General features: G+C 39.6%; 1 long non-coding RNA gene across 1 annotated transcript; it reads right to left on the bottom strand.

Annotated features, from left to right (window-relative positions):
- Positions 1–462: 462 nt before the first annotated feature.
- Positions 463–1,026, bottom strand: LOC116219033. Its single transcript, XR_004163083.2, has 3 exons — positions 921–1,026; positions 661–700; positions 463–543 (listed from the first exon to the last, which is right to left on the bottom strand). It is a non-coding gene; the product is annotated as an uncharacterized LOC116219033 (long non-coding RNA).
- Positions 1,027–10,722: the final 9,696 nt, after the last annotated feature.

Here is a 10,722-nt window from a genome sequence, read left to right as displayed (position 1 = left end):
TAGATTAGAGGTTGACTGGTGCTAAATGATGATGAGAGTCATAGAAACCTACACCAATGGAGAAACCTTAAATGTCCCTAGCATGGGAAACGAGGGAAAAGTTAGCACTGATAATAAGATCCCTTAACAGCGTAAGACTGTGGCAGCACTCAGTATGAGATGGAGAGTCCAGAAGTCATGGTTGGTGTTGGCATCTCATCCCGAGATCCTTCAACTACATCTCTGACTGGGGCGTCTCTCTTCTCTGCAGAGTCTCATACACTGAGGCCTGATCTCTTCTCTGGAGAGGCATGTAGGTGTCACTCACATTCTGCACATTCTGAAATATGTTAACACACAGAGGACATTGTCAATGTCATGACTGAACACTTTGATAGGGCAGTTTAATATAGGGCAGTTATATCACTAATTTAACTAACATACATGATAAGGCTGATAACATCAGTTTCTAGGATGACTTACCTGCAGAGTGTCATACTCAGAGGATGTGCTCCTGGGGTTGAGAGCTGTGTATGTATCATCATGGGCATCAGAATGGACAGCCTATGAAAATATTGGTGGAAAGAGATGATTCTAAAACTTGTCAAAGCCCAAATCACTGTCACCAAGCATGCAGCTTTTTGAATGTTTATTTTAGGGATGTTAAAAGTTTCATATTACCCTTTGGTTCATTCTGCTGTTTCTCACAGCTCCTCCACGTCTACTGAATAAAGAAACAGAGTAAGCCTCCTAAAATCTGCTGTCAGTGCTCATATGATTAAACTACAGTTTAGGGATAAACATTCTACATTGACCTGTCAGACTAGGCCAACAAGAGAAAGTAATATGTATTCATACATAGAAATAATATGCAGTTAGCAATATACATGGCATGTCTTTGCAAAAAAATATTTCAGAGGAAGCAAACTTCACTGAATCACCTCAAGCACACAATTCCCAGTAACAGCAGGACGGCAAGCATGATGAATGTGGTGATAATAGCTGCCAGGATGATGGCAGCCACTTCTATGGGGAAATGAAAGACTTGATAATGAAACAGTAAATACATGCAACATTATCAACAGTGCTGTGAGTGATACTTTGCATACAGTGCTAACTGGCTTTACACTCTGAATGCCATTATGTGGCAAGATATCATGGCTCTTTAAAACCTCCTCCTTCTGATCATCAACACAAGCATTAAATCACATGTTCACCAGAATTGTGTAAACAATCAATCAGCAAACTTTTAACAGGCAGAGATACATTGTAGTATTTGTATAACACTACACAACACCAACCTTCTGTAGGAACTGCAACTCCAGTAGAGGTCTGAGAGCCAACTTCATTCTCTGCCTCACAGTAGTAAAGTCCACTGGAATCAGAGGTCACATTGAAGCTGATGCTGTCACCTGTGCCCCTAATAAGAGATTCAGCTCCAGTCCTCATATACCAGGTGTAGTTGTGCACTGGTGGGTTGGCATCACTGCTGCAGGTCAGAGTCACAGAACTGCCCTCCACTATTTCCCCATGACTGATAGACACTGAGACATTCTTTGGCTTGTCTGTTAAAATGAGTGCAAGTTGTGTCTTAATAAATAACTAAAGCAAGCATGTGTCAAATTAAGACATTTCATTGATGTGTCTGATTTTGGTAGCAGTTAGAACTTAAAGACCTACAAATAAACACAATATATTTTACATGCAATATATTTGAACCACATTCGTACACACCTGTACACATTTACTGTCAGTTGTAGTAACTTACATCGGACTTTGAGAAACACATCGGTGGAGAAGAGATTCTCATGTCTTCTAACAGCACAGGAGTAACTGCCCACATTCTCACTGCTGACTGGGTTTAGATGCAGACTGTTGTCTCTGGTTGTGTGTTTCAAGGTCACAGGCTGTCCGTTCTTGTACCAGATGAAGGTGGGGTTGTTACTCAGAACACAGGTTGTATTACAGGTGAGTGTCACTTTCTCTCCCTCTTTCACTGCTTCAGGAGTTATCAACACCTGCAGAACTGGAGGACATATTATGTGTAGAGGGACAGTGTACACACGTGTACACACATTTCATTATCAAAATAGTTAAAGGGCCTACCTGTAACAGAGATGTTGACTCCAGGTAATCCAGAGTAACTCTCCCCCTGTTCTGTAGTAAACCTGAATGCATATTCTCCAGAGTGACTCTCTCTCATGTCTATCAGTCTCAGGGTACAACTATTCTCTTTATTCCCAACATACTCTGTGTGGTTTTGATAGTCTTTATCCAAACTTAGATCTACTGGGAGACGGCTTGATTTCTGCTTGTTAAACCAGAAGGTTGTGCTGATGGGGTGATCTCTGGGATATGTGTAAATGCAGGAAATATCCACCGATGAACCATTCAATACACAGATGCTGTTAGATGAGTAGGTCACACCCCAACACTCCGGAGCACCTACGGCCAGGTGTAAAATATGAGTATTAAACATCATATCTATCAGCGTACACATGCACATTATGATTGTGAGAAAGACATCCATGCTGTTATGTGTATATAAAATAACAAAATAAATGATCTGAGTAAAAATAAGTTTTCTGCTAAATTTGTAGAAAGCAAACTTCAGATCCAAGTATCATTAAGTAATTGATTCGAAATAGTCATGTAATGTTCTTGAGTTACATTCCTACTCACACACTGCAGGGGAACGGTAAGCCTCATAACCTCTCACAGCACAGGAGTAATTGTTCTGTTCAAAGGGTCTGCTTGAGTCTAGTAGTATAGAGGCTGTGGTTTTGTCTTGTAGAGAATGTCCATTCTTGTACCAGACATACTGAGTGTTAGAGCCCAAGCTGCAGGAGGTGCTGCACGTCAGTTCAGTCTCAGTCTGTTTCCCTACAGCAGCACCCTCCTTCACCTGCAGGTCTGAGAAAAGCGAGTAGAAGTCATTGTGGCTTCAACCTTTAATATCATTTCCATTATGATCAGAAAAAAAGAAAACAAATTGTAAGTTGTATATGTTCATCATTACATGTAACTGAGACTCTAACACCAGGTCTGGCTGTTATCCAACTCCTGTGTAGGGTTGTGTAAAACCGAAAGTGATAAACACCAGACTGATCATTTGAAAGTTTGTCTATTTTCAGACTGCAGTCAGGATAATCTGAGTTACTGTGTCCTCTGACTTTCCCTCTTTTCTTTTCATACCACTCTCCTCCAATATAATGTCCAACCCCATAATAGTCATATTTGCAGGGCAGGACCACTGATGCCCCTTTAAGGCCACAGACTTGTGTGGAGGAGTAGGTCACACTCACTCCACACTGAACACCTGAAACACAGTCACAATGAAGAGTCAATATGGATAAAAGATTTAAATGCAGACAGCTTTTAGAAGAGTATTCTCTTGGCACTGATCAGGTATTGGAATTATACATTCTGATGGCCATGTGTGGGGAGTTTGGGAGTGTCAAATAAATATGTTAGGTTAGTATACCTTATAATAGTATACATTTATTACTTACACACATTTATACTGTCATAGTGTATAGGCCATATCATCCTATCATATCTTAGAAGTATAACATTATGTCCACTGTACCTGGCAGCCTCAGGAGAAATACTGCAGTCAACATGAGCATGCTTCTAAAACACATTTCTCACTTCCCCTGCAATAATAAAACATCACACACTCACACTTTTCAATTTTTATATGCAGAGTTTAGGAAATGTAATGATCTTTTGATTAACGAGGATAAATTAAGAACAGAGAGGATAAATAGTTAACGTTGCTCACACGATGTCCTTACTCTGTCTAAACTAGATTCAGTTGCGCTCAGTGTCATTTCCCCACTCACATGGAAGTAAGTAAGAATAGAAAAAAGTTTAGCATGCATGTTTACAGGAGAGTAAAGGACACATTTACTATGATGCCATGAATACAACAGAACTATGCTATGCTATGATGCTATGTATAAAAGAGAAACTCTTTGTTTCTATAAGAGGAACATTAATGTAAGGAGAGTCAATTGATATTTTCCTTTAAAATGTGGGTGATCTGAAACATGGCACCTGTATCCTGCTCTGCAACATCCTGGCAATGTACACGACATGCTATTATTTGTCATTCCAAAGTTGCTTATACAGAGAGGGCACAGAGCTAGAGTAGAAATGTCTCTACAAAAATTACATGGGTTTCTATCAATGCAGAAACAAACTTGCTAACATAGGAATTTCATGATAATTTAGAAAAATGTATGGCTTTTTGATTAACGAGGATAAACTAAGAACAGAGAGGATAAAGAGTTTAGGTTGCTCACTGGATATCTTTACTCTGGCTGAACTATTCTCAGTAGTGTTGAATGTAACTTTCACACTCACATCGGAAAAGTGGAAGAAACTACTACACACTGGACTTTACTATGAGGCCATGAAGACAACAGAACAAAATGCTATGTTTAAAAGAGAAACTCTTTGTTGTTTTTTTGAGGAAAAAGAATGTTGACAAAGTGAATTGATATTTTCCTTTCAAATGTGAGTGACATGAAACATGGCACCTGAACCCTGCTCTGCAACTGTCTGAAAATCTACATGACATGATATTTGTCCTTCCAAAATTGAATATACTCCAGGAGAGGGCAGAGTTTGAAGTAGAAAGGTCTCTACTGAACAAATGACATGGGCTTCTATTTGTGCAGAAACAAACTTGCTAACAGATATTCATGGTGAAATTAGTGAAACATCAGAATAAATTTAAAAAAACTGTCTCTCAATTAAATGCATCACTGTCATAGTTATGACTATATATGAACGGATAGGCACCTACCTTCTAACGGAGAAGCGTCAGCCAAATTCTCACTAACGACAACTTCGACGAAAAGACTGAATAGGACGCATCAGTTCAGTGTGATTCTGTGAGTCTGTCACTTGTCAGGTCACACTTTGGATATTTTGAGTTGCTATGTCCTCTTACCCTTCCTCTCTACTCTTTGCACCACTCACCCCCAGTCTAATCATCCACCGGTCTTGTGCATTGGGTGCCGGGATGCAATATTTCTCTGGAAGTAGTGCAAAGTGAATGCACTTCATGAATTCAAATTCAGAATCTCTAACCAAATGACACATCTGAAAGATACAAAAATAAAATCCACACTAAGTATAGACTTCTTCACACCAGCAGACTGCTAATGAGTGTGTGCGTGTGTTTGATGCACAGAGGGTTCTGAGAAACTTCCTGTTTCTCACTTCATGGTTGAGTTGCTGTGCAGCCAGAGGCCATGCTGTAGCACAGAAAAGGAGAGAACACAAGATGAGTAGACTAATAACTTACATGCAGATGTTATTTAATCGATCCAATGACTAACTGGTTCATTGATTGTGGCTAATTGGTTGCTTTTATGAAAGTGCCAATTACAGTATGTGAGCACATGACAGATCAAAATAACACATGGGATTTAAATATCTGTCATCTATAAGGGATTTTTTTTCATTCATTCTTAACTATTGTCTTAATTGCTGGTGTTTCACACACTGTGTGTTTTTTAGCCCTGGTCACATATTCAGATATTCGCACCTGTCTGGTCAACCATCAAAAGGTGTTTTCAGTGTTTCTCTTTTTCTTCTTATTTCTCAAACTAGTCTGTCATTTTACAAGTACAACATCTCAGATGAGGAAGGTAAGATGTGTGTATGTGTGTGTAGGCCTACAAGCTTAAAGAGTGTGTGTATGTATGCGAGACATTGAAAACATACAGCTCACTGGAGCAAGTGACCTTCTGCTGTCCGATTAAGTATCTCTGTCTTTTCCTCTGTGTATGTGTGTTTTGGCGAGTTTTTGTTTGGGCTGTTTCTTTGGTTTCGTTGTGTGCATAGGCGGAGATCCGGGGAGAAGTTGTCCCCCCCAACAATCATTGGAAAGAAAACAAAAAAAAAATTGAAAAAAATAGAAATACAAAATAAAAGCACGACGACACAAGCGGTGCTAATTATAAACGTAAAACAATGTGTTTTTTAAGTGTTGAAAAATCATGATCCCCCTATTCTTCAAAGTGGTTTGGTTCACATGCTGTTTCCAAGGGGCGGAGATACCAGCAGCTCCGTGTTTCAGTCAATCAGCCCAGTAGATGGTCAGATTGTGAGATTGTTCCTCCCCTGTCACTGCTGCTATGATACACGATATGTAAAGAGATTGACCTCATTCTCGAACGCAGTTCAGATCTGTAACATTAACATTTTAATTTTAACATTAACAAATTTGTTGGAGAGACTATTTATGTACTAGAAGTGTTCATAATACTAGTTGACATGAACCATAACTGTTTGGGGATCTTCTCTCAACTAGATAGCTAGATAGCTGCAAGCAGCTTCATTTACTTTAGAGCAGACATATGTGTATTTGTTTATCTTTAAAATAAATTGAGTTGGGAGGGGGCTCTCCCACACTGTTTAATCCACAGCCGGCACCTTTCCCCCTGTGTTTTGGAAATTCGGAAAAAACGACCCGTCACTCTAATATCTCAGGGTACATTGTGCCAGATGTAAAATGTTATAAGAGAATTCGGTATTTAGCAGCTAAGTTATGCTAGCTCTCGTTACAGCAATTTTTTCATGTTATGATATGCAGGTATATAACCACCATAATCTTACTCAGTAATGTATTGTTAATATTGCTATCACAGAAATGACATCAAAATCTCACAATGTCATTGCTTTTAGACATTGCGCTTCCTAAATAACTCGGGCAGCTACTGAGCGTCACCTGACATGTTCATGGGGGCAACAATTCAGTTAGTTTGCAAATCTTGTCACTGAGTAAATAGTCTCTTTCACAAATTAAATCCGTAACAATGTCAGATTAAAAACTATCCGTAATCGATAAAGAGATGCCATTCACATTTAGCAAAGTCACAGCAAAGTTCTGCGTGTCTTCATTCCTACATGAAAAAGCATTTTACGAAATAGTAAAAGCGAACTTACGCGAGATGAGAGACAGGCAACACATGCCAGCAAAGATTTTTAGTATAGTGACTAAAATAGACCAATAATTCATGGCATAGTCAGAGTAGGCTTAGTGAATGCTTTTAGCATTAGTTCAAATCAGAGTCTCGTCGTTTCGGATAACCTACAATAAATAATTACTTATCCAATACACATGTCAGGAAACAACGATAAGAAACCTCTTACGCGGTCATTGCCGACAGATGCCAAACAGCCTTTGACTGAAAATGAAGCCGAATTGATGATGATAAACAGCTGCTTTGAAAGATAATAAGCCTCGCTAAACGATGCACACCTGTAACTCACGTGACCCTGATTATTATTGAAACGAGAACGAGGGCGTCGTGCCTTTATAAGACTGCGTTAATGGCTTTAATGTTTCCGTGGAGTTATCCCTTCCGTTGTTGTTTATTGATCGTTAAACATGGCTACATTTGCAAAGGTAGTTCTGTGTGTCCTCATTGCTTGTGTCTGTAATGGTAAGTTGTTCCCTTGTTTCTGTTAGTTGCGTTTTATCTTGAAATTCTGTCTGAAATAGTCACTCGTTTTGTCTTCCTTTGAACAGCATTCTGTTTTCCTATGAGAGACCGCCAAAGTGATGTGGTTGTCACCACAACACCCGATCCCCACAACCAAACCACATCTGCCCATACTGAAGCTGGTGAGGTTTTCTTTTGCGAAATGTATGGGATCTGTTGAGACTTGATTGTGTTGGTTAAATGTTGATTCTTGTATGTTTATCCTAAGGTGGTGCAAGTGAAGATGCTGTGGCTACTACCCCAGCACCTAATCCACACAACCAGACAACTTCTGCACAAACTGAAGTTACTGGTAGGGTGTTTATTTTTATTTGTGTGTGGTTTTCTGCAAGTTTGGTTTTTGTATAAAATGTGTAAGTGTGTCCCTTGGCTTCTCTCTGGCCCCCTCACTCATGTGGAATCCCAAGATGGAGCCAGTGAAGACGCTGTGGACCGCCAAAGTGATGTGGTTGTCACAACACCCGATCCCCACAACCAGACTACATCTGAAGCTGGTGGTGAGGTTTCCTTTTAATGATATTTATGGGTTTTGTTGAGTCTTGTGTTGGTTAAATGTTTACTTTTGTATGGATATCCTAAGATGGAGCAAGTGAAGATGCTGTGGCTACCACCCCAGCACCAAATCCCCCAAACCAAACTACATCAGACCACTAAGGACATCAGTGCATGTCTGTTTTGATGGAACACTTTGAATGTTTGCGCCCCCCTTTTGACAGTGTCGCTTTCTATTTGTGTGTCCTCATAAGATGATTCAAGTGAGGGTGCTGTGGCTGCCACCCAAACTCCTGAAGTCCAGACTAAATCTGCCCAAACTGGAACTACTGGTAAGGGAGTTATGATTATACAAGGAACCACTTGGATGGTTCAAACGGTTTGCGCTTTAAAATGTATTAACAAGGAATCTGATGCAGAGCAAGGGTCTAGGAACTTTGAGTGTTGTGGTTTGGCATGGTCACTCGTTAATGTTTAAAAATGCAGCCTGACGGGTCTCTAACAAATCTATACCTGTAGTCACAAATGCTTGTTTGGTTGAACAGCTCTGCCTGGAGCAGTGGCATATCGTAGGATTTCACCCAATAAATGTGCAATTAAAAAGGTTTTTGTTTCTTCTCCCTGTAGTATCCCATACCACTGACGTCTGATTCGACTGCTCCTCTGGTAACAATGACCCGAGTCACTGTCTGGACTTTTTGCCTCTACATGTTGACTGCAATAAAGGACAGATTTGTTTTTTGAATCAAGTGTTGTCTTGCCTTTTTCAAATTGAGACCTTGTCCTGTTTTGGTGGTGGAGATGACTATAAAGCCTCTTTCCTAACGTATTTCCTGTAGTGGTTTTACTATATGCTTCATGCAAGAAGGCCTTTAACGACTCTACAATTTAAAAGCATATATTTGTGTCTGAATTTTAATTGAATTTGATTTGATTTGTTCACAGGACCATGAGTACCTGTGACTGAGAGAGTCACACCAGAACTGCCTGTTATCCAACTCGTGTGTAGGGTTGTATAAAACCGAAAGTAATGAACACCAGAGTGATCTGAAAGTTTGTCTATTTTCAGACTGCAGTCAGGATAATCAGAGTTACTGTGTTCTCTGACTCTCCCGCTTTTCTCTTCATACCACTCTCCTCCTATGTCCAAGCCAAGAATAGTCATAGTTGCAGGGCAGGACCACTGATGGCCCTTTAAGGCCACAGACTTGTGTAGAGGGGTAGGTCACACTCACTCCACACTGAACACCTGAAAGTCACAATGAAGAGTACGTTTGGATAAAAGATTTAAATGCAGAAAGCTTTTAGAAGAGTAGTCTCCTGGCTGGTATTGTCAGGTATTGTAATTAAAAATTCTGATTGCCGTGTGTGGGGAGTTAGTGAGTGTCAAATATGTTAAAATTATACTGTTAGTATAGCTTATGACATAATTTCAAATAGTACAGATGTATTATATATAAATATGTTATATTATACTGTTAGTATAGCTTATGACATGATTTCAAATAGTACAGATTATTATAGACACACATTTGTACTTTTATAGGGTATAGGCCATATCATAGCATGTCTGTGAAGTATTACATTATGTCCACTTTACCTGGCAGCCTCAGGAGAAACATGGCAGTCAACATGAGCATGCTTTTAAAACACATTTCTCACTTTCCCTTCAATAATAAAACATCACACACTCACACTGTTCAATTTGTATAAGCAGAGTTTAATGATAAATATAATAATCTTTTAATAATAAATTATCACATTATACCTTGTAAAGAAGTCTGCCAATCTCTCACTAACGACAACTATAACGACATATAAAAAGTATGTGTGACTGTTGAAACAAATTGCTGATGAAATGCTGTACTTTTCGCGCTTTGGGTTTTTACTTAAGGTTAATCTTCACTGCCCCACTCAGGTGAGGCGTACAGGCTTAAGGGCGAAACGCTGGTGACCCTGAGATACCTGCTGAGGATGCAGAAGGGTTTTTCAACAATGCGAGTGCTCTGACCACCCTTCCACCAATGAATACACCGTAAGGAGGAACCTGTAACACCATATCGTAGCTCCTGCAGTTTTCTGCTTGTAGCAAAGCATCTCTGATGTTTACTTCACCTATACTTGGTGTTTCACACACTGTGTGTTTTTTAGCCCTGGTCGCATATTCAGATATTTGCTTGTGTCTGTTGTCAACCACACTGTGATGTTCCTGTTTCTATTAAACCTAGAGGCGTTTTCTGTGTTTCTCTTTTTCTTCTACTCTCTTAAACTAGTCAGTCATTCTTCAGACAAGTACAACCTCTCAGATGATACAGTAAATATACGTGGAACCCCTGCCCTGGCTTTTGTTCCTGTATTCGAAGATAATATCATGTTTATGCATGTACCACATTTCTATGAAGGATGCTAGGCTGCAGTGTCAGTAAACATTCTTCTTTATGCCGATATAAACACTGTCATGTTAAGAACCGCTGGTGACTGATAGGTCTGTGTGTTGTTTAAATACACAATGGTTAAGCATAGCCACCAGCTTTCCTACTTTTTTCCCATGCTAGCTCCACAAAAGATTAATTTTCACCTAGATGTGAAATGTTATATTTTCCATCACCAGTAGATGGCAGCACCAATTAGGGGGGAAGTGTAATGCTCTTAGAAACAGCAGCCTTCAAATAATGTAGCATCCTGATGATGTTGGCATTGTAGAAGTAAATGACAAGCAACATGTGTG

The sequence above is a fragment of the Clupea harengus genome, chromosome 24 (assembly GCF_900700415.2).
Source record: "Clupea harengus chromosome 24, Ch_v2.0.2, whole genome shotgun sequence".
NCBI lineage: Eukaryota > Metazoa > Chordata > Actinopteri > Clupeiformes > Clupeidae > Clupea > Clupea harengus.
This window is presented reverse-complemented; position numbering and strand designations above follow the sequence as displayed.